Source organism: Zalophus californianus, chromosome 12 (assembly GCF_009762305.2).
Source record: "Zalophus californianus isolate mZalCal1 chromosome 12, mZalCal1.pri.v2, whole genome shotgun sequence".
Classification (NCBI taxonomy): domain Eukaryota; kingdom Metazoa; phylum Chordata; class Mammalia; order Carnivora; family Otariidae; genus Zalophus; species Zalophus californianus.
Genome location: NC_045606.1, coordinates 54,684,105 through 54,709,581, shown reverse-complemented (window position 1 = coordinate 54,709,581; position 25,477 = coordinate 54,684,105). Strand labels below are relative to the sequence as shown.

Here is a 25,477-nt window from a genome sequence, read left to right as displayed (position 1 = left end):
TTGAGTTTAATCTTTGCTGGAGGAGTTCTTTCTTCGGTATATGCTAAATATTTTCCAAGTTATATGATGTATAGAAAGTATGTTTTTGTAGATGGAAACAGTGACTTTTAAGATTAAACCTAAGGCATTTTCCTGTTTTAGATTAATACTTGTTTAGGAAATTCAGTAGCTTGGAGGATGGGTACTCAAATCAAGTGTTGTGCTAGTCAAGGTTACTGATTTGGTTCCCCTATTTTATTTTTATTGATATATTTGATCCCTCTATTTTGGTTTGTATGATTTTTGGTTTGTATACACTCGTATAGTGTAGCTTTCAATGAAATAATCAAATGGTAGCAGCCAATTTTAAGATAGGAATACTAGCACGTCAGCTACAGGCAAGGGGCGGTTCTCTTTTTATTCATTCATAGTATCTCTTCAAATTTAGATTGCACTAGCTTCTGAAGCATTTAATTTATTGTACTTTTGGTGGCTTTTCAAGGTTTTAGTTTACTGTATTCTTTCTCATTCTGGGTAAGATTTAATTCATTAGAATAAATATCTGTTTGCCGTGTTCAACTCTTTCTTAACTTTTTTATATTTCATTTTGCCCTCCTCCTAGCCCTTTGAGGTAAGGTGAAGTTGGGGGCGCTATCTCCTTTTTCAGGTGGGCGAATAAGGGCACACAGGATTAAAAAAAATAAGAACTACTACTGAATTGTAAGACGCTTAGAACTAGACTTTGAAACTCTTGACCTTTGATTTTAAATTTTTTTTAAATGTTTGAAATACTGATAAAAAATTACTGAGGGCTTGTCAGGAGTAGAATGAACTATTAGGGTGTTTCCTTTTACTTGAAGACTTGAGTGAATACCATCTGTTACTTCCTTTTTGAGATGAGTCACTTTGTATGACATTTTATTTGTACACACAGAGTATGCTGGCTGTCTTGTGCCAAAGCTGTATAGACAGTGATAATTTTGGATTTAAAGGTCCAGATTCCCTTTATAATGGAGGGATTAAACTTTGAATCCACTGGTTTATCTTAGATTCATTGACAATGGAATGGCCAAACATTTGTGCCTTCTGATTGGATGCAGTGAGGAAATACAGAGAAACACAGGTGAAATAGTCTAACCTTATTAAAAAAAAAAAAAAAGACTTGACTGGTTTCAATTTCAGTCTAACTTTGAATCACCAAAAATATAGACAATAGAGGCACAACTTTAAATGATGCCATGAAGAAACAACTAGTCAAGTCCAGAATATGAGACATTCCACAGGACATGTGATACTGTTCTAGTCAAACAAGGGCATGTTAAAAGGGAGAAGAACTGTTAGGGACTAGGACCTAAAAGGATAACAAACAAGCATATACTTAAAGTAAGTCATCTGTGAATCATGTCAATAGTCCTTCGAAGCAGCATGAAGTATCTAGAAAAGCCTTAGTGGCTTTTGGGGTCAGTATCTAGAAAAGCAGGCTTTTGGGGTTAGACTTGGAATTGTATCCCAGCTCCACTACTTTCTAGTTGTGTGATCTCTGAGCAGGTTTTAAAACTCTTCTGAGCCTCATTTTGTTCATTTATAACATGAGGATGAGGATCGCAGCCACCTCATTGGGTTGCTGTGAACATTGATAGAGTGATGTATGCTAAAGCCCTTAAAAATGCATGGTACGTAGAAGTGCACACTACATTTAAGCTAGGACATGAGCAACAAATCCACCTTCTCTCTTTTTTAATATTTTTTCTTAAAAAAATGTTTTTTTAAAGATTTTATTTGACAGAAAGCACAAGCAGGGAGAGTGGCAGAGGGAGAAGCAGGCTCCTCGCTGAGCAGGGAGCCCGATGTGGGGCTCAATCCCAGGACCCTGATCATGACCTGAGCCGAAGGCAGTCGCTTAACCAACTGAGCCACCCAGGTGCCCCCAAATTCATCTCCTCTTAACTTTATGTTCTGGTGCTTGTCTTAGGTCCTGCCTGGAGCCCAGAAAATACTATGTTTTTCACCAGGGGAAATTGAGTGTAAAGGATTACACAGGTGCTGGAGGACTGAAAGGGGGAATCCAGAGGTGATGACTGCAGGGAATGGCTACCATTTGAAGGCTGAGGGGTCAGACGAAAAGGTTGAGATGATCAGATCTTCGAAACTTGGAGAGAGAGCCCTGAGTATTTGAGACTCTGAGCAAGGGTTGTGGCTGGTGCCTGGGATGAGGGTGGGGGAGGGAGGTTATGAAACTGGCTCTAGGAGTGGCCATGGCAGCTAGAGACTGAAACGCACTGCTGATAGGGACAGCTGATAAATGGGAAAGAGCCTGTCCTGTGTCCTCATTCCTGACTTCCAGTCTCTGAAACTACCAGGGAACTGAGGTCAAAGGAGTGATATAGGGTATAGAGTCCTAGCATTGAAAAGTTGAAAGGTAGATCTGGAACCAAGAGCTTAATATTCACTCAGAGTTCTTTTTTTTTTTTTTTAATTTTACTTTTAATTTTATTTATTTATTTACTTATTTATTTTCATTCATTCATTTGCAAGAGAGCATGAGCTGTGGGGGGGGGCAGAGGGAGAGGGAGAAGCAGACTCCCCACTCAGCAGGGGGCCTGACTCTGGGCTTGATCGCAGAACCCCAGGATCATGACCTGAGCTAAAGGCAGTTTAACCAACTGAGCCACCCCAGGTGCTCTTCAGTCAGAGTTCTAACCCACAAGTGAAAATTTCTGCCCTGTTCTGCCAGTCAAGCCATTTTCTTTGAGGTTACTAAAGAGCTGACAGAATCTGGAACCAGGGTAGAAACACTGAATATGATGCTCTGTGACATTTTATCAGATCTGTAGCTGGATTGTTAATTACTTCATTCCACTATAATATTTTTTATTTTATGTTTGCATTCACTTATTGTTTATATTTTCTTTATACTGTCGTATACTAAATGATCAGAAGGGGATTCCTTTTGGGTTCTCTGTGTAGTGCATCTTTGCATGCTGTGTGTGCCAAGCAGGGGTTAAACAGATTCTAACCGTGTAGTTTTGGACGATGATAAAGCACTTAGGGGTATTGGATTGGCCAACTGTTTCACTACCTAAGTGTTTGTTTTTTGGCAGATAAAAACATGAGGAAACTAACTTTTTGAAGGACCTGTTGCTGGAGAATTAGGTAGTTTTGTTTTTCTCCAAGTATGTGGAATGTAAAAGGGGAATAGGAGAAATTGCTGCTTTTCTACTTCTCTTCCCCTTGCCTGAGATACTTGAAGGGTAGATTTTTGATGTGACCAGAATGATAGAAGGGCCACATCTACAGTCCTGGTGGCCAGCAGACCTGGGTCTTCAGATGCCCTGAACGAGGTGAGCATGTGTGCTAAGGATTTGAGTGGGTACCTTCTTGGACAAACAACACAGAGGTGGGGGAGTGACAGAGTCCCAGCAGTACAGTTCACTTTCAACACCTTTGAGAACATGGTTTCTTTTTATTCAGCATCTCAGATGGGCCCCATTTCCTAAATTTAAGAAATTTCTTTCTGCATTTAACAAATAAATTGCCAAGGCTTAGAAAAGGATTGTCAAAGAGAGTTTTTCCTAATCTCATTTCCTAATCTCTTACTACTCCTTTCCAGTCTAGATAATCAAAATTCCTAATAAGTACTCTCAATACCAAAACGAGTACCTTCTCTGAAAGAAATGTAAGACTCATTAGTTATGTAAATGAAATGTTATAAAGAGTAAGTTAGGTTCTCATTTTGGGGTTGGGCAATAAAAGTAGAGTGTTTCCCCAAGTTCCCTGTCTGGGAGAAGAGTCTGAGCCAGTTCGTCCTCTTCATCTGAGGGGTTCTGTATGACAAGGCCCTGACATTGCCCAAGACTGAAGCCACCATATTTTCTTTCGCTCTCTCTCTCTCTCTTTTTTAAGATTTTATTTGAGAGAGAGCATGAGGGAAGCGTGAGCTGGGGGGAAGGACAGAGGGAGAGGGAGAAGCAGACTCCCTGCTGAGCATGGAGCCTGTGACGGGGCTCGATCCCAGCACCCTGAGATTATGACCTGAGCCGAAGGCAGATGCTTAACCAACTGAGCCACCGAAACGCCCCACCACTATATTTTCTAAGGCAAAGATTTGAATATGTGGTCTGACAAATACTTAGGAGGATTGCATACTTTGATATCACAGTCTTGGTAGAAAATCCAGAATGTATGTTGGCTTTACCTCAAGGATTGAATATCCAATTTTTCCTGGACTTAACTGAGCTGGGAAGACAGGTATCTTGGGAAGAAACTCTGAAGAGATTTCCACAGTGTAAGGTCTGTTTCTGCCATGTGTGTAGTCTGGTGTGATTGAGTAGAGAAAGCAGAAGTGATATCATGGGCTGAACGTAGGAGAGGGGTAAAGGGATTTTCTTTATAACTAAAGCATTCTCCGTTTGTTTCAGCCTTCGGACATATATGAGTTGGTCTCTGGTTCTGGACAGGGAAAGCAAGTAACCAATGTACTAAAAATGAAAAACCAAAGCTATAAGTTGGAAATAGCAACATAAAATACTGTTTGGTTTTCTTCTCAGAGCAGAGTTACCTTAATGATTTTTTTTCTTTATCCATTTTTGAGCGAGCGTGAGAGAGCATGCAAGCGCATGAGTGGAGGGAGGAGCAGAGGGCGAGACTCTTCAAGCCGACTCTGCTGAGCTCAGAGCCTGACTTGTGGCTCAGTCCCATGACCTGTGAGATCACAGCCTGAGCCAAAACCAAGAGCTGGATGCTCAACCGACTGAGCCACCCAGGGGCCCCTTAATGATTTCTTCTAAAGGTCTTTTTGGTGCTTCCGTATGTGCTTGAAGCAATTTTTGGAAGTATATCTTGTAGGAAATTTTAGGAGGCTCTTCTTTCGCAGGGCTATAGTACTGCCTTAACAACACTGTATTTAGTGTTTGGCTAGTTTGTTTTGAACCTAGCTCCTAGTAACCAGCTTGGAGAACGTTGACTTCTAGGGGATAGGGAATGTTAAAACTTTCTTGGCTTCCTCCATGATTAAAAGTTTATTCCTTTATAGTGTGGTGGTGAGGAGTGTTGTTGATAGTAAGACCTAATAGGGGATGGTAGCAGAACCCTGTAAATTACATTCATGTTAGTCCTGTCCACTGTCTGATAGAAGGGCTAAAGCTTTTGAGAGATGGCCACATTTCAGACCGCAGTGGAAGACCTACTGTAATAAATAAGGTAGAAACCTCAGAAAATGGATATTTTGTGAGATGAGGCAAGTATTCAGAATGGAGAAATTATATTATCCATATTGCATTTAGAAGAATGCTTAATGGAGACAAGTTGTAGAGGTCAGAAATATGCATAAGATTAGTAACAGTTTCATAAAGCTGGTAACATCTCATGTCTGTTACTTTGTTTCTGTATGGACTCTGAATATAGTAAGAAAGATTGATTACAGGAGAAGCACCCTGGCTGTACTACTAGTAAGTGGAAATAACAATATTACTAGGCTCTGACAGAAGGGAAACCAAAGGAGTCTTTTTAGAAAGAAATAGGGAAGTAGGCAAGAAAGTAGTGATGCCGCGTTATCCAGTCTGGAAGGGGGAGAGCAAAACTGTATCATAGTTAACTAAAGTAGTTCACGGAGAGCCCTCCTAATAAGCCTTGGATGAGTGTGTGCTGAGAATTAGAAGACTGTGTTGGACACTGGGGGTAGGGGGGATGACTTCCCAGTAAAGAGATTTAAGCCAGGGCCATGGAGTCAGTTCGGTGACATCCCTGGTGGATGTGTTCAGTGGCAGAAACTCATTCATCTTCATCTGTGCAAGTGCTGATTATTGTTTGGTGCTCTGGTCAGATGCTTTTTGGCCCAGAGTGAATACATGAATTAATGATGAACAGAAGTTGGGTGAGACTGAACCGTTTAAGTATAATTGACGATGAAAAGCTAACAAGATGAGGTACTCAATCAAACAGAAAAAGACATCTCTAGACATAGTGGGGTTGACGTTAACCATGAATTGAATGAGAAGTTACAAGAGGCATTGATGTTGAATATTACAAATAGCCCATTTAAAGGTTGGCTTTTGCAGTAGATATCTTTGAGTTGTAAATAAAGTAGTAACAGATAAACAGTGTTCTTGGTAGGTGATTTTCTGACTTTTCTCTTCAAGGACATGGTATGGCAGAAGCCTGGTATATGAATATAAATGCAGAGCTGTTGAAAGCTGGCATAGGACCTTGTCTGCTGGTTCCCTCTTTCGCCCCTGGGGAAGTTTCGTGGGCCTCGTTGAAAATCACTGTGACATCAGTTGTTAGAGCTAGTTGATCTCTGTCAAATAAATCTGAAGGACTGGAACAGGCAAGTTGAGGAAACCATTGACACAGATAGGTGATCTTTCTTCACTGTGACCTGACTCTGATCACTGGCCCGTAAATAGCTGACACTTACTGAGCACTTATGTGGTAGGCGCTGAATTAACCCATTTTATCTTCACAACAGTCCCATGTCCCCACTTTACAGATGAGGCAGCTGAGGTACAGAGAGGTGAAGTAACTTGCCCAGGGTCACGCAACTGGAAAGTGGTAGAGTTTCTGCTCTTAATCAGGTTACTCAAACAGAAAACTTCCCCCAAAGGTAAGTTTCTCTTTCTTATAATTATCATTTGTTTGCTTTCAAGATGCCCCTACAATTTTGACAGTGAACCCAATAGAGAAGGGATTCTCCCCAGGTTTGGAGGAAATGCATGGTTATGAGTGATGAATGGGGTTGAACAGATTATTTGGGTAAGTTACTGGTAAACCCTTCCTTTTAGAGAACTGTGGACAGTGGTGTTCTTTATGCATCATTGCTCTGGGATGGGTTGGACGTGGTCTCATTAGAAAAGATTCAGTGAAAGACATGTAGGGGAATGAATACCAGAGTTATCCTATGACCTGTATAGAAATGGTATATGCGGCAAGTATTTCTGGTCCCAAGCTGCTACCTCCATGTGTTTACAGTGCCCTTGCACCATGATCCTGGACTTATGCCCTGTACTTCTGTTGTTCTTCTGAGATGGTTATCTCAAAGGTCTCCAGGCCCTTCATTTAAACTTTTTTTTTTTTTAAGATTTTTTATTTATTTCTTTGACAGAGAGAGACACAGTGAGAAAGGGAACACAAGCAGGGGGAGTGGGAGAGGGAGAAGCAGGCTTCCCACTGAGCAGGGAGCCCGATGCGGGGCTCGATCCCAGGACCCTGGGATCATGACTGAGCCGAAGTCAGACGCTTAATGACTGAGCCACCCAGGCGCCCCTAAACCTTTAATTACAAAAAATATCAAACATAAAAATAGGTTAATATATGATACACAGTTTCAACCATTATAAATATATGGTGAACCCATTTTGTTTATAGCTCTACTCTATTACCCTTTTCCAGATTACTTTGAAGCAAATCCTAGACTTCCTATTAATTTCATTTAGTAAATAACTGCAATGTGTATCTCTAAAAGATAATGTCTCTGTATTCGTTTGCTAGGGCTGCTGTAACAAAATGCCACAAGGTGGATGGCTTAAACAACAGAAACTTTATAATCTCATAGTTCTGGAGGCTAACAGTCTGATAACAAGCTGTCAGTGCATTTGTATTCTCCTGAAGGCTGTGAGGGAAGCATCTGTTCAAGACTTCTCTCTTCTGGTAGTTCCCTGGCTTGTGGCAGCGAAACTCCGGTCTTCATGTGCTGTTCTTGCTGTGTGTATGTCTGTTTCCAAATTTCTCCTTTTTATAAGGACATCCATTGTATTGCATTAGGATCGACCCTAATGACTTTTTTTTTTTTGAATAAGCTCCATGTGCAATGTGGGGTTTGAACTCATGATTCCAAGATCAAGAGTCACATGCTCTACTGACTGAACCAGCCAGGTGCCCCCTAATGACTTCATTTTAACTGGATCTCTGTAAAGTCCTGATCACCAAATACGGTTACAATCTGAGGTATTGGGAGTTAACACTTCATCATATGAATCTTGAGGATACACATTTCAATCCATAACCGTCTCTTTTAAAAATTCACCACTGGGTGGCTCAGTTGGTTAAGCATCTGACTCTTGATCTCAGCTCAGGTCTCTGTCTCAGGGTCCTGAGTTCAAGCCCTGCGTTGGGCTCCACACTGGGTGTGGAAACTACTTTAAAAAAAAATACATATTAAATTGATAGTAACTGAAATATCTAATCATTTGTGTTTCCTTGATTATCTCAATGTATAAAAGTTTTTGTTTGAATCAGGATCTAAGCAAGATCTTTTTTAAGACAGTTAATCAGTAAGAACGCCCCCATCCCCTTAATTGGTGCTATGTATGTCTTTTTATTTTTTATTCTTTATTTTTTAAAAAATTTTATTTATTTATTTATTTATTTGACGGAGAGAGAGATAGCGAGAGCAGGAACACAAGTAGGGGGAGTGGGAGAGGGAGAAACAGGCTTCCCGCTGAGCAGGGAGCCCAATGAGGGGGCTCAATCCCAGGAACCTGGGATCATGACCTGAGCCAAAGGCAGACGCCTAACGACTGAGCCACCCAGGCGCCCCTGGTGCTATGTATTTTTTTGAAGTTGGTTTATTCTGTACAATGTTCTACATTCTTACTTTCTGTTACCCCTTAACGTGTTCCTCTAACCCTTGTGGGTTAGATGTAAGTTCAGTTTTTTGTTTGGACAAAACAAAGTAATAGGTGGTTATGCATTCTTCTAATAGGTACATAATGTCTGTCTGTATGATGTGAAATGCTGCTGATTGCTGCTTAGATTCGTAATTGTGTGGTTGTAGGATGGTAATATTTTAATTCTATAATTTCTTCATTATTTGTAAACTTGTTCTCGTCAGTTATTTGACCACCCTGAGGTAAAGTCTGTAAGACAGACAGGAAAAGTGCTCAATTTTTCATTTTCTACCTTATAAATATGGGTGCCTTGGCATCCTACAAGAGTGACCACTGAGGGTTTTGTTTTTACCAATGAGTTTTTATGTATATAATTGTGAGCTCATGGATTTACATAACTTTGGGTTTCAAAGTTATTGGAATCATTCATATTAATACTCAAATTACCCTAATCCTGAGAGGCTTGTGAAAACTTCAAGACCATGCTAGTGTCCTTTTTTTTTTTTTTTTTAAGATTTTATATATTTGTTAAAGAGTGCGCGCGTGCACACACAAGCCAGGGGAACGGCAGGCAGAGGAAGAGGAGAAGAAGAAGCGGCTCCCTGCCGAGCAAGGAGCCTGACACGGGACTTGATCCCAGGACCCTAGGATCGTGACCTGAGCCAAAGGCAGACACTTAACTGAGCCACCCAGGTGTCCCGCCAGTGTCCTTTGGATGCTACCTCCATAGTTGAGATCTTCCTTGATTTGGGTTTCAAGAAGTTCCAGGTTCATCTTGTATGTTTTCTGCTCCAAGGACTGGAATCAGCCCTTTCTCTCAGGAGCCTGGCTCCTTGGGAAATGGGGTTGAGAGATCACAGAGTGTCATGCCCCCCTTGGGACCAAATCCATTGGCCTTTTCTTGGTTGTTCATTTTGTTTGCAACAGTTATGTTCTTAGCTCCTCTAACGGTTTTAGTCATGGCCACTCTTCTGTGCCCTGACATGTGCTTTTCCATTCCTAAATTGAACATTTCTCTATTATTCACTCCTTTGTTTTTTCTCTTAGAAATTCCACTTGTGGGCGCCTGGGTGGCTCAGATGGTTAAGCGTCTGCCTTTGGCTCAGGTCATGATCCCAGGGTCCTGGGATCGAGTCCCGCATCGGGCTCCCTGCTCCTTGGGAGCCTGCTTCTCCCTCTGCCTCTCTCTCTCTCTCTCTCTCATGAATAAATAAATAAAATCTAAAAAAAAAAAAAAAAAAAAAAATTCCACTTGTTGCTGCCTGTGTTTTGCTTCTTGCTTGGAAGCAAATGTTCTCTGGAATATTCTTTGAATTTAAGGTCTAAAACAGAGTTTCTTTCCCTCTCAAATCATTTCTTTGCTTTCCCTGTGAATTTTAATAGTGCTTAGGTCACATGGGCTTGGCCTTGAGGTCACCCTTGATTCTCTCTCCTGTTTGCTTTTTGGCCACAGGACACTAGGTGTCTGGCCCCTGGCCCCCCCCCCCCCACCCTCCCACCATGCTTCCTTTGGTGTATTTCCCTGTACCCTGTGGCTACCACCCTGTAGAAAATTCAGTCCTAAGGCAACTGTTTTAAGCATCTTACCATGTGTAAATGGAGAAAACATTGTGGTCACAACCACCCTCTGAGGGCTGACCGTGAGGGCTCCTGCTTTGTATTCTCAAGCTTTAAAACTATCTTTAGAAGGGCCTGAGCACTAATTTTAGAATTCTGCTTTAGTGCCAAGTTGTGAAATTGCTCTTTCAGTTTCATAATCTGCAAATGAGTCCTGTAACTCTTCAGATGAAAACAATTGGTCTTTTCTGTTTGAGTTACATTAAGCTACCAACAACCACAAACAGATTGTTCATAGTTGTAAACAGGAAAGGTCGTAAAGAGAGTCTTTGGTTTCAGTACTATTCACTTGCAGTCCTGGCAGATCCAAGAAGAAATAATTAGTAAATAAATCTCTTTCATTTGTGTTTCAGGCAGAGCTTTCTACAGGATTCCCATGCTACTTCCCAGTTCAAATTGGCGATTTAGGAATAAGTGTGATCCTATGAATAAAGACTGAGAGGAAAGGAAGTTAAATGCTTGGGGTGGGAAATAACGCAATAGTTAAGCAGACTTTAATGCTTCATGACCAAACAGCCAAATAACAAAGTAACTTTTACAAAGCCTATTTAAAAACTAATCTTTTTTCTGCATGGGTTTGATGGATCTTTATGTTCTAAAGTCTCAGGAGCTCTCAAAATACCCATAACCTTGCTGTTTTCTGTGTGAGGTAAGAGGTTTGTTGGCCTGGTTGAGAATGTTGAGAGGGGGTGATCTGTGTCATTATTACTTAGAACACTTCTTGTACCAAGTACATGGTATCTCTTCCAATACCATTCTCCCAACTCTTCAACACCAACAAAGTGTTCTACAACTCAATTCATTTCTGACACTAACTATTGGATTTAGTATCAGACTCCAGGTTAAGGGCTCCATCTCACCACACTGTCTGGACCTCAGATGCCACGTGCAATGGGATGCCCAGGTTACTCACACTTAGGCCTGATTATAAATTTGGAGAGTCCTACAGTAGCATGTCCCTCCCTTCTCCCTTCTCACCAGTAATTCACTAGAATGGCTCACAGAACTCAGGAAAGCACTTAACTTACTATTACCAATTTAGTATAAGTGATGTAACTCAGGAACAGCCAGATGGAAGAAATGCACAGGACAAGGTAAGGGGAAAGGGTTGCAGAGCTTCCATGTCCTCTCCAGGTACAGCATTCTTGCCACATCTCCATGTGTTCGCCAATCTGGAAGCTCTCCGAATTGGGATTTTATGAAGGCTTCATTACATAAGCATGATTAATTGAATCACTGGCCTTGGTGATTAATTCAATCTCCAGCGCTCCTCCTCTTCCCAGAGTTTGGGGAGTGGGGTGTAAGTTCTAAGTCTCCAATCGTGCCTTGGTCTCTCTGGTGACCAGCCTCCATTCTGAAGCTGTCTAGGACCCACCAAGAGTTGGCTCATCAGAACAGAAGACATTCCTATCACCCTGAGCATTCAGGAAACTCTAAGGGATTTAGGAGCTCTGTATCAGGAATCAGGGACAAAAACGAAATACATATTTCTTATGCTGCAGGAGACTTTCGTATTCTCAGTGCCTGGCATTGCTTGACACAAACTTTTGAAAGAAGGAATGGTAGAATAATAAGTCTGATTATAACCATATACTTTATTTTAGAACGGCATTCAGGTAATGTAGAAGGAAGCATCCATAAACCAAATAGATTACCAGGTAGCATGAGTTGAAGAAGAGGCCAAAAGAGATGATGTGTGGTGAGATGAAAGTGGTTAAAAGCCACACCTCAGTGTCCTACGTGGCACTTTGGGCTCCCCTCCCCTTCCTAGCCCTTCCTCCTCTCCTCTCACTCTTGCTCTCTCTCTGTACTGTTGCTGGTTTATTATAAAGGATACAACTCGGGGACTGCCAAATGGAAGAGATGCATAGGGCAAGGTCTGGGGGAAAGGGCATGGAGCTTCTCCCCCTCTCATTCTCTTCTGCTTTTTGTTTAATTTCTGTTGGTGAAAACACAAATATGTTTAAACAAAACAACTTAAGTTTTAATTTAAGTAATTTACCACATGTAAGTATTTACTTCTTGTAAAGCCAGTAAGCAGACAGCACTTGAACTGAATCAAAGGTGAATTTGGTTCTGTTAACACCATGATGTAAACAGTGGTGGATCAGGGGCTTCTAGCTGGCTCAGTCAGTAGAGCATGTGACTCTTGATCTCAGGGTGGTGAGTTTGTGCCTCGCGTTGGGAGTAGAGTTTACTTAAAAAAAAAAAAAAAAAAAAATCATACCCACTGGATGTCAAATGAGGTTTGGCAGTTAGCCTATAAATTATGGGACATTTGTATATCTAACTTTTATTTTTTTAATACAGTGAGCAATATATAACACCTGTGAAAACTAAGGAGAAAATGAGTTGAGTATTTAAAAATGTTGAGAAATTTTAGAATGTTCAATTTACTCATATGAACCATTAAGAAGACGTGAAAAAGGACAAGCCCGGAAGACCAAAAGTCAAAACACTAACAGTGGTGGTAGGCTTGTTATTTTTGTACCTTGTTTGTAAGGGCATTTAACCTAAATACTCAGATTGAGTATATTTTAGGGGTGACTATGGGGCTTTTTTTTTTTTTTTTTTTAAGTGGGCTCCATGCCCAACATAAGGCTTGAATTCATGACCTTCTGATCAAGGGTCACACTCTATACCAACTGAGCCAGCCAGGTGCCCCTCACTTGATAGGGAACCAAAATATGTATAAGTTACTGAGTCTGAGAAGAAAAAGGAGGGAAATATACCTGATTTTAAAAAAGAAAATAGGGGGCCTGGGTGGCTCAGTCCTTAAGTGTCTGCCTTCGGCTTAGGTCAGAATCCCAGGGTCCTGGGATCACACCCTGCATTGGGCTCCCTGCTCATCAGGAGTCTGCTTCTCCCCTTCCTTCCTGCTTGTGTTCTCTCTCACTATCTCTTTCTCTCTCAAATAAATAAAATACTTAAAAAAATAAAAAAAATACACTTATGAAGATTGGTGATCAGGAAAGCTTTATATAGTATTCTGTTGGATAAAATAAATTATTAAACAAAAAATATCTCAACATTCTTCAAAATAAATGAGTATTGAAATCCATTGAAGGTGGCATGTCATTCACATAAACTAGGGGCTCCTAGATTGTTCATCCTAGAAAAGGGAATCTTTAGGACTCCAGCAGGAGAGCATGTGACAAAGGCTGGGGGCAGGAGTGGGAAAAGATGTTAGTCTCACTGACTTGATGACTCTCTGTTGTTCTTGGTGTCTTCCTGCCTGCTCACTTGTTAATAATAACATATAGGAGTAAGTTTGCTTGAAATTAACCTACATTAAAACTGACCTTTTTCTGGCATTACAGTTCTTTGAATTTGAACATGTATATATTTGTGTGATACAGTTGCAGTCAGGATATAGAATCTGTCAGGACAAAAAGATACCCTAATGATACTCTTGTGTAGTCCTAGTCTCCTTACCTACCTCTAACAACTAAAGATTTTTGTGTCATATGGTAAATATGTTTACAAGAAACTGACCAACTGATCTACAAAGTGTCTGTACCATTTTTGTTTTCCCACCAGTAATTTATGAGTGATCCAGTTGGTCACCATCCTCATCAGCATTTGGTATTGTCAATATTTTTTATTTTAGCTATTCTAATATATGTGTAGTGTTATCTCATTTGGGCTTTATTTACATTTCTCGGTTGGGTAATGATGTTGAGCATCTTTTCGTGTACCTAATTACCTTCTGCATATTCTCTTTGAAGTGTCTGGTTAGTCTTCTGCTATTTAATTGGGTTGTTTTTTTTTACCAGTGGGTTTTCAGAGTTCTTCATATATTATGGATACAAATCCTTAGTCAAATATGTGATGTGCAGATATTTTCTCCTAGTAACTGTCTTTCCATTCTCTCTCAATTGTTTTATCAACAAAAGTTTAAAATTTTAGTGAAGTCTAATTTATTGATTTCACCACCCCCCTTTTATGGATAGTACTTTTGGTGTCTTTTCTTAAATCCAGGTTTTGAAGGTTTTCTTCTGTGGTAGTTCTATAGTCTTTAAGTTTTACATTTAGATCTATGATGCATTTTGAGTTACTTTTTGTATCGTGTAAGGCTTAGGCAGAGGCTTTTTTTTTTTTTTAACTTCTTAAGCTTTTTAAATTTTATTTGAGAGAGGGAGAGAGTGCACGTGTGTGTGTGTGCACACACACGAGGGGGGAGAGGCAGAGGCAGAGGCAGAGGAAGAAGCAGACTCCTTGCTGAGCAAGAAGCCCCACTAGAGTTCATCCCAGGACCCTGAGATAATGACCTAAGCTGAAGGCAGATGCTTAACCGACTGAGCCACCCAGGTGCCCTGAGGCTTATTTTTTTTGTGTATAGATGTCCAATTAATCCAACATGACATGTTGAAAAGACTATTATTTCTCCATTGAATTGCCTTTTCATCTTTGTCACAAATTGGCCATATACGTGTGGGTCTATTTCTGGATTATATTCTATTCCATTGATTGGTAGGTCTATAGCTTTGCCAATACTGTACTTTCTTGGCTACTGTGGCTTTATATAGTAAGTCTTAAAATTGGCTAGTACTGTTTCTCTAACTCTGTTCTTTTTCAGAATGGTTGTGACTATGCTAGTTACTTGGCCTTTACATATGTATTTTTTTTTAAAGATTTTATTTATTTGACAGAGAGACACAGCGAGAGAGGGAACACAAGCAGGCGGGGAGGGGGGGGAGAGGGAGAAGCAGGCTTCCCGCTGAGCAGGGAGCCCGATGCGGGGCTCGATCCATCATGACCTGAGCCGAAGGCAGACGCTTAATGATTGAGCCACCCAGGTGCCCCATATATGTATTTTTATTTTTTAATTTAGATTTTATTTGAGTGAGAGAGCAGGCACGCATAGGGGGAGGAACAGAGAGGGTGAGGGACAGGTAGACTCTGCATGGAGCGTGGGGCCCAGTGCAGGGCTTGATCTCATGACCCGGAGATCACAACCTGAGCCAAAACCAAGAGTCAGACACTTAACCAGTGAGCCACCCAGGCAACCCCTACATAAATATTTTAGAACAAGGACATCTATTTATCTACACAAAATCCTGCTGGGAGCAAATAGGTCCTATGTGTTTTGTGAGAGTCAAAAATATTTAAATTTTGGAGGGAGGGGTTATTCTATTATACATGGTTTTTAATTTTTAATTGTAGTAAAATACACAAATTTATATTAACCATTTTTAAGTATATGGTTGAGTAGTGTTAAGTATATTTACATTGTTGTGCAACCAATCTCCAGAGCTTTTTCATCTTGGAAAACTGAAACTCTATACCCATTAATAACTTCCAATTTTCCCCTTCCCTTAGCCCCTGGCAACCGCCTTTCTTTCTCTTTCTGTGAATTTAACTATTTTAGATACATGAGTGGAACCATACAGTATTTATCCTCTTGTGACTGGCTTATTTTACTTAGCATACTTTCAGGGTTCATCCAGGTTGTAGAATGTGTCAGAATTTCCTTTTGAAGTCTAAGAGAAAGACAAAGACCATATGATTTCACTCACACGTGGAATTTAAGAAACAAAACAGATGAACATGGGGAAAGGAAGGAAAAATAAAATAAAAACAGGGAGGCAAACCATAAGAGACTCTTAATCATGGGAAACAAACTGAGGGTTGCTGGAGGGAAGGGGGTGGGAGATGGGTTAAATGGGTGATGGGCATTAAGGAGGGCACTAGATATAATGAGCACTGGGTGTTATATGCAAGTGAGGAATCACTAAATTCTACCCCTGAAACTAATACACTATATGTTAACTAACTGTAAATTAAATTTAAAAATTGTATTTATTTATTTGACAGAGAAGGAGGATGAGCAGGGAGGAGGGCCAGAGGGAGAAGCAGACTCTCCGCTGAGCAGGGAGACTGATACAGTGCTCAATCCCAGGACTCTGGGATCATGACCTGAGCTGAAGGCAGACACTTAACTGACTGAGCCACCCAGGGGCCCCTTAAATAAAATTTTGAAAGAAAAAAAAAATTTCCTTTTGAAGTTTAAATAACGTTCTATTGTCTATGTACCACATTTTGTTTATTCCTTCATCTGTTGATGGATACTTGGGTTGCTTCCACTTTTTGGCTATTTTGAATAATGCTGCTATGAACATGGGTGTACAAATAATCTCTTTGAGACCATGCTTTCATTGTGTGTGTGTGTACCCTTAAGTAGAATTGCTGGATGATAAAGCAATTCTATTTTTAATTTTTTGAGGAACTGCCATACTGTATTCCATAGCAGCTGCACCATTTTACATTTCCACCAACATTGCTCAAGTGTTGTACATCCTTGCCAACACTTGTTATTTATTGATTTATTTAAAAAAAAAAAAGGTTCCTCCTTCACTGGGATTTCCATTTTATTTAAGCAGTCTCCACATCCAGCATAGGGCTTGAACTCACAACCCCAAGATCAAGAGTTGGACGCTCTACCAACTGAGCCAGCCAGGCGTGCCTAAATTTTACCGTTTAAGTTTTGGTTTCTCTTTAGTTGTTTTTAATATGTAGAAACGTGTTTAAATTTTGGGTATTGACCTTATATTTTGTAACACTGATAAATTACTAGTTCTAAACGGTTTTTTTTTTTTTAATAGATTGCTTGGGATTTAGTACTTAACCAATCATGTCATTTCAAAATGCATAGTTATACTTCTTTTCCAGTTTTATGCCTTTTATTTCCTTTTCATGCCTGTTACATTGCTTAGGACTTTGAATGAAAGTAGACATCCTTTGCTTTTTTCTCAGTCTTTGTGAGAAAATACTCACGTTTTGACCATTAAGTTAAATGTTAGCTATAGGTGTTTTGTAGATGGTCTTTGTCAGGTTGAGGATGTTATTTTTTTCTTCTAAAGTTATTTAAGTAATCTCTACACCCAACATGGGGCTTGAGCTCACAACCCCACGATCACAAGTCACATGCTCTTCTGATGGACCCAGCCAGGTGTCCGGAGTATGTTTTCATCTATTCCTAATTTGTTGACAGTCTCTTCCTAATGAATGAATGTTGGATTGTGTCAAATGCTTATTCTGTATAAATAGGTAAGATCATGTAGTTTTTAAAGGCTGTTATTATAATGGACTACATTGATTTTTAAATATTGAACCATTTTGCATTCCTACTATAAACTCCTCTTGTTTGTGGTATTCTAATTTAATTTTTTTTTTAAAAGATTTTATTTGAGAGAGAGAGAGAGATAGCGAGAGAGAGAGAGAAGCAGGCTCCCCCTGGGGTTCAATCCCAGGATCCTGGGATCATGACCTGAGTTGAAGGCAGATGCTTAACCAACTGAGCCACCCAGGTGGCCTGGTATTTTAATATATAGCTTGATTCAGTTTGCTGACATTTTTGTTGATGACTTATTGTGTCTGTTTTTGTGATCCTCTCATTTGTTCAGACTGACTAATTTCTATTCATTTGTCTTCATGAGCAGTGACAATTTCCTGTTTCTAAAAGGTGTCTGTTGAATTCATCCAATGAGTTTATTTTGGTTATTATATTTAGGCTCTAAATTTTTATTTGTATTTCCTAATTTTTGGACATTTTCTTCTCCCTTTCTTTTAAAAAAGATTTTATTTATTTGACACAGAGCAATCGAGAGCAGAAGCAGGGGAGCAGCAGAGGAGAGGGAGAAACAGGGGGGGGAGCCTGATGTGGGATTCAATCCCAGGATTCTGGGATCCTGATCTGAGCTGAAGGCAGATGCTTAACTGAGCCACCCAAGCACCCCTTTTAGACATTTTCTATCTTTCCTTTTCAAGAGTGCTCCTTTGTGGAGCATTTTTATAATAGTTTCTTTAAAGTCAGATAATTTCTGTGTCCGTGGGATTTTTTGCATTTACATTTGATTGCCCTTTCCCATATGAGTTGAGATTTTTCTGCTTCATATGCTGAGTAGTTTTGGATTATATCTTGGACATCTTGAATATAGTATTTATGAGACTCTGGGTCTTGTTCACATCTGGTGGAGAATGTTGATAATTTCATTTTAGGATGCAGTTGACCCAGTTGGCTTCAGGTTGAAAGTTGTAGCCAGCCTTTTGTAGATTATGGCTCCAATTTCACTTCTATTTTTGAAGTCTTTGAAGTCCTCTTTGGATCAGTCTCATGTGTGCACCACCCAGTGGTGGCTCGTTTGGGACCTGCGTGATCTTTCCCGGGGTCTCCGCTCTCATAATCTGTTCAGGTTCAGAGGCAAGCACACATAGATTGAGACTAAACCCAGGAGTTCCTAAACAACTTCATGCAGTTGCTTTCCTGAGCTCCTCCCTTTCCATGATCTGATTAGTACTTTCTTACTTCCAAGGGCTTCCCTTTTCGGTTCTTCAGCCAGAAAAGCCTTAGCTGGGTACTTGTTGTCACTGCACCCATGTCTGGGGCTAAATGGCAGGAAGACAGAAGGAAAAAGCAGTGGGATTCAACCCATCTCCTTGGAACCATAGCTCCTCCTCTCCAGAGCTCTGGGTACTGCCTTCCTGCTCCTCGAGCCAGAGCTACAGGGCTTCTCTTAGAGTTCTGTCTTTGCACTCAGAAACAGTTTCCAAGTTTTGAACTGTCCCGAGTCCAGGCTGAAGCATACCAGGGGGAAGGAGGAGGAGTGATGAATCACTTCAGGTGCAGTGTTACTTCACATCGCCTTATCCATCTGCTGTCATTTACTTCTCAGTCTTCAGGTAGTTGCTTCATACATTCTGTCCAGCTTTTTCTCTGCATTTCATGGGAGAAACAGGGTAGAATATGTCCACTCAGTTTTTTCTGGATCCATTCAAGTTTGAATTGTTCCTTTGAAGATAGTGTTTTATTCCTTTTGAATTTCACAAGCAGTGAGTTGAATCACTTATTTCTCAAGAGTGGAATAACTACTCATATATTTAGGACCAGTGTAGCCCTTGGTTGAATTGAATTAAAGCTGAACAAAACCTTGGCTATCATTTAAAAAAAAATAAACGTATTTAAACTGTTCATGCGATTCAGCACTAGGGATACGCTAGTAATGCTAAAAGAGATCATTTCAAAATTAAGTGTGTAGAAACTTCCCATTGTTGTTCTTTTCCTATTGCTTCCTACCTCTGATATGAATGAACAAATTCAGGGTTAACATGGAGGGAGAGGGGCCCAGGCAGGGGTTTAGAACAGTAAACCAATTGGGAATGGCAGGGCACTCTTAATCCTAATTCTAATTTTAGCACCAGCAACCAGAAAGGCAAGGTTCCTTCAGTAGTCAGGATATTTTCCCCCTTTCTGTTTTAGCATGGCTAAATGGCCTACTTCGTTGTAATCAAAACACAGTCTTACTCTTCAGAATTTCTACCCATATGTGGATGTGAACGACTGTAATTTTCTGTGGTCTTTCCTAGATGGTTAGTATAAATGCACTGACTTTTTTTCCTCAGGTATTGGTTCTTGTCTGGTGGACAAAAGGTGGTGGTTAGTAAGCACTGGTTGAGCTGAGAATGTGGTGGTTTCTGGAACATGATCATGAGCCAAAGAGAGATCTCTGTGTTTACCTTGGTAGATTCTTTCTTGGTCTGATGTTTTTTTATCACTCCTCTATGTACAAGTATCTATAAAAAAGAATGAAATTGTTTAATTAGCTTAGTTGGAATGATGGTGATGAATTGATATTTCATATTTCTCTTATAAATATTTTTTTAGAAGGGGGGGCAAAGGGAGAGGGAGAGAATCTCAAGCAGACTCCCTCCCCCTGAGCGGGGAGCCTGATGCAGGGCTTGATCTTAGGACCCATGAGATCCTGACCTGAGCCAAGGGCGGATGCTTAACTGACTGAACCACCAAGTGCCCCTACTCTTTTTACAAATATTTTCTAATGTTCCAGTTACAGTTCTGAAATGAAATTCACAGAAAATAGAACCCATTTACATATATAATTTAAAAATCAGTATCATGTTGTAGTAATGCCAGAAAAGGGAAATAGTTTATACAGAATAATATTACAGTGCATAAATACTTGGGCATGACTGGAACTTAAGGCTTAATGAAGTAATCAGGTGCTCGTGCCATACACAGAATAAACCTCAGTGAACCAGTATGAACACTAACATACAGGTAGGTTATATGGGCGACTCCAAGTTGTGTTGCTCCTTTTCTATAGTGGTGCTAAGCAGACCAAAATACAAGTGCATCTTGATTTACATGGTAGTTGTAGTTTTGGAAAATAGAATATATGTTAAAGCTGAGCAGTAAATAGGTCATAGGCTCAGGTAAATAGGCTTTTTGCATACGTGAATGTCAAGGATCTTCAATAGCAGGACATGGGGTATCTCTTTATGGTGTGAGACTATCCTGCCCACTTCAGAATGTTTGACATTTCAAATGGTCTCTGACATTCAAGTGTCCGTGAAGCCCCCTTCCCCCACCCCAGTGGACTCACAGATTTCTAAAACCACTCCCTAAGTAGTGAAGCTTTCTCCAGTGAGAATTACTGCTCTAGATCATTGCTTTCACAGCTGTGTGGAAGGACCATTTTTTTTCTCCCCAATCAATCACTGACTTTGTAAAATATGACAGTTACTGGAGAAATAAAATTTTAAAGTCCATCAAAAAGACAAGCCCTGATTTTTCTTAATAGATATCAGTATTGCAATCTATAAAAATTTCTAAATGCTTAATCTCCATTTCAGAACTTAACCTGTCACTGTGTGGTCTCTTCATTTTCCTCTCTGTCTCCCCAGAAAAATTCTTCCTTTTGGAAGATTTTAGTCCCATTCTCCCTAGCCAAATGCTCTATTCCCAGCACCTCCTTTGTTGTCCATAAATACTAGTTTAAAAAAAAAAAAGAATGTTTATTTTTTAGAAAGATTTTTATTTAGGGGCGCCTGTGTGGCTCATTTGGTTAAGTGTCTGCCTTTGGCTCAGGTCATGATCTCAGGGTCCTGGGATGGAGTCCTGCATCGGGCTCCCTGCTCAGCTGTGAGTCTGCTTCTCTCTCTCCCTTTGCCCCTCCCCTGGCTCTTGCATGCTCTCACTCTCAAAAATAAATAAATTAAATCTTTTAAAAGATTTTTATTTCACAGAGAGAAATAAATGAATGTTTATATTTTTAAAGATTTTCATTTATTTTAGAGCACTCGCGCGTGTGTGGGGGGAGGGGCAGAGGGCGAGAATCCTTCAAGCCGACTCGCCACTGAGCATGGTGCCGGACCTACGCAGGGCTGGATCCCACTACCCATGAGATCGAGACTTGAGACAAAACAAGAGTCGGTCACCCAACTGACTGAGCCACCTAGGCGCCCCCATAAATACTACTTTTTACCAAACTGTTGTAGTGTGAAATCATGGAAATGAGTTTAACTGCCTTCGCTACCAGGGATGCTTTTTTTTTTTTTTTAATTCTATGATACAAATTTGCAGTGTAGTTTAACAGGCATAACTCAAACTGTTTTTGATTTCACCTTAGCTTTATATACTGAAAATCCAGTCTGTTTTCTCCATGCAAACCCAGAGGGAAGCAGTGACTTTTCTAACCTTAATTTCAGAAGACTTCCTGCTCTGTTTGATCATACTGTGAGTGTCATAGTGATTGAAGATAATTCACATGACAAGTCAGGGAGGGTCCTGGATAATAACGTGCCTCAGCAGCTCATGTTGGTGACGCTGATGGCGGAACCCCCCGCCCAGCAGGGGCCTGCAGCCGCTCTTCTTGTGGGGAGAAGGTGAGCACTGCTGGGGAGGTGAGCTGGTTTTGCCAGAGTGACTCAGTCTTCTTCGTGACCAGCTTTGCTTCCTTAACCATTTGGGGTTCTAGAGGACTAGAACAGCAGAACAATGATCTGGTTTTCATAGGGACCATTCCTTCAAAGCTGGGTAAAAATCTGAGTTTTGTTTTAGCATTTTGAATACCTACCCCCTTCCAGCTGACTCCGTTCACATGCCGTCCTTCTGTGATGCATAGGGTTGGCTTTGCCGTGTTCAGGTAAGTATTTTTGCGATGGATCTGGGCACAGGGTACCAACGTGGCTTTTGAAGTTGTTCTCAAGTGAAATGAAAATGCTGTGGCATTTAGGTGGTGCATATAACAAACACAGTTCGGGGGAAGGATGTGATTTTAGTACCTGCTTTCCTTTGCGAGGCTGGGTTGGCCTTGGCTGGAATGGCTCCCTTTGGTTGTGCTATCTGTGTGACAGAGGTGGGGGTGTTCTTTGAAGAAGCCCTGTGGCTCTCATAATATGTACCCTGGAGGAGCAGGACAAAGCCGGCGATGGTTCTGAGGCCAAAACCCTGTTCAGATACAGTGCAGAGGCTGTTTTGTTTTTAGACTTTTACAGAGTTGAGTTGTCAGAAATGTGTTCATTTTAGTTGGATTTATGTATACGTGATCAAAAAAAATATTTTAAGTGGAGAATTCTTGTACATCATTTTATTTCATGATCCTTCATCCGAGGGAAATTGGTTATGGGAAATAGGACTGTTTCTTCAGTTGCTCAGCTTCTGTGTGCCTCATACATACTGAGAACATGTTTTAAGGGATTTTTTTTACTTTTTACATCATGTTTGTCTTAACCACCAGTCCGTAACCTGATGTGTATTAAATACAGAAATAACATCTTGTTCCAGTGTTGGAGGAACAGTTGGCTCATTTGGCCTTCGTGGGTGCTATGGACTGAATGTTTGTGTCTCCCCAGAATTCATGTTGAATCCCTGATCCCCAGTGTGAGGGTATTTGGAGGGGTAGCCTTTGGGAGATGATTCAGTCATGAGACTAGAGCCCCGTGAAGGGGATTAGTCAGTGTCCTTATGAGAAGAGACACCAGGGATGGTTGCTCTCTGCCATGTGAGGATAGAGCAAGAAGAGCACTGTCTGTAAACCAGGAAGAAGGCCCTCACCGAGATCCCAGTCATGCTGGCACCCTAATCTTGGACTTCCGGCCCATAGAACTGTGAAAAATAAATTTCTGTTGTTTAAGTCACCCAGTCTGTGGTCTTGATTAGAGCATCCCGAGATGTTGGGGAAGTTGTAGAAATGTGGTACCTTCCTTAGGAATTTAAAAATGGCTTCTGAAATTCTGTATTTGGGGAGTTTTCAAACATAGACACCTAGAGAAAATAGTATAATGAGCCTTCATGCACCTAGCTTTATTTTTTTTTTTTTTTTTTTTTTTTAATATTTTATTCATTTATTCATGAGAGACAGAGGGAGAGAGAGAGAGCAGCAGAGGGAGAAGCAGGCTCCCAAGGAGCAGGGAGCCCGACGCGGGACTCGATCCCAGGACCCCGGGACCATGACCTGAGCCGAAGGCAGACGCTTAACCATCTGAGCCACCCAGGCGCCCCTGTTCTTGTTTTACCTATATTCCTTAACTTTGTTATTTTCTGGATTATTGAAAAGCAATTCAGGGGTGACTGGTGGCACAGAAAACTTGTTTGACATGCTATGCATAAACATAGGTGTATTAGTTTCCTATTGCTACTGTAAGAAGTTACCACAAACTTGGTGGCATCTTAGTGTTTAAAACTTGGTGTTTTATTTATTTATTTTTTAAAGATTTTATTTTATTTTATTTTGACAGAGACCCAGCGAGAGAGGGAACACAAGCAGGGGGAGTAGGAGAGGGAGAAGCAGGCTTCCTGCTGAGCAGGGAGCCCAGTGCGGTGCTCCATCCCAGGACCCCAGGATCACAACCTGAGCCAAAGGCAGACGCTTAACGACTGAGCCACCCAGGCCGCCCCAGACTTGGTGTTTTAAACAACAGTCATTTATTCACTTACAGTTTTAGAAGCCAGGAGTATGAAATCAGCCTCAGTGGGCTAAAGTCAAGGTGTTGGCGGGGCTGATTCCTTCCAGAGACTCTAGAGGAGAATGCCTTGCCTTTTGTAGCTTCTAGAGGCCACCTGCGTTCCTTGGGTTGTGGCCTCTTCCTCTGTCTTGAGAGTGCATCACTACAGTCTCTGCGTCCATTGTCACCTGGCCTTCTCTTTGACTTTGACTCCTCTTACGCACCTTTTATAATGATTCTTGTGTTCACATTAGGCCCACTTGGATATTCTCCCTATCTTAAGATTTTTTTTTTTTTAAGATTTTATTTATTTCAGAGAGAGAGTGAGAGATAGAAAGCACGAGAGGGAAGAGGGTCAGAGGGAGAAGCAGACTCCCCGCTGATCACGAAGCCTGATGCGGGACTCGATCCCGGGACTCCAGGATCATGACCTGAGCCAAAGGCAGTCGCCCAACTAACTGAGCCACCCAGGTGCCCTCCCTATCTCAAGATTTTTTTTTTTTTAAGATTTTATTTATTTATTTGACAGAGAGAGACATAGCGAGAGCAGGAACACAAGCAGGGGGAGTGGGAGAGGGAGAAGCAGGCTTCCTGTTGAGCAAGGAGCCCGATGTGGGACTCGATCCCAGGACCCTGGAATCATGACCTGAGCCGAAGGCAGACGCTTAACGACTGAGCCACCCAGGCGCCCCCTATCTCAAGATTTTTAATTACGTCTGCAAAGTCTCTCCTGCCATATGAGATAATATTCACAGGTTTTAGGGATTAGGAGGTATATGCATTTGGGACTGTTATTCAGACTGCCACAGTAGGACCTCCGTGTGGTCAGCACTCCGATGTCAGGTAAATGGTAGGGCTGTGATCCCAAGCATGGGGACTCTAATCACAGGGAAACACATCAAGATTAAGTTCTTCAAAACCTCGAAGGATCTCTGTTCAGAGCACAGCTTGTCATTTTGTGTAGAGGATGTGGCATTCCCTTCAGATAACAAGGAAGAAGGAGGCACATGTTTGTATAAGGCCAGTTAATAACTTGGTGTCTTTTGAGACCTAAAAGACTCCAGCAGTCCAACATGAGGTTCAAGGTGATGCTAGCCGGTGCCTCATCTCGGGTTTTGCCTTGGCCAGCTGACAAAACGGCGCTCTCTTGGGCTTAGTGCCATTTTGATCTCCCTTCCCAGAGCTGCTGAGCCTTGCCCCTCCCCTTCTTTGCTCCTGCCTGTTTTGATAAGTCCTCATTGAACCTGTTTGAGTCCCTGCTATGTTTGAGAGCTGGACCTGCTGCATGGAGCAGCTTTATGTTGTATGAAGTCAGCTTCTCTGGACTCCACAAAAAAATGGATTCTTCCTAGCTCTGATGTTCACTAAATCTTTCCAGTGTCTGGCTTACTCTCCATATAAATCTGGGGAACTGTTTTCATAGTATATAAGGCAGAGGTGATGGGGTTTCCATAGCCCAACACTAAGCCCCAGAATGATGGAGTAGAAAGACAGGGAACTTTCAGGGCAACTTCTTGCAGGCTGAGACTTGGAGC

General features: G+C 41.1%; 1 protein-coding gene across 1 annotated transcript in view; it reads left to right on the top strand.

The window, feature by feature from the left end:
• Nucleotides 1–25,477, top strand: part of IGF2BP3 (insulin like growth factor 2 mRNA binding protein 3) — a 143,307-nt gene that overhangs the window by 46,818 nt on the left and 71,012 nt on the right. The window lies entirely within an intron of this gene.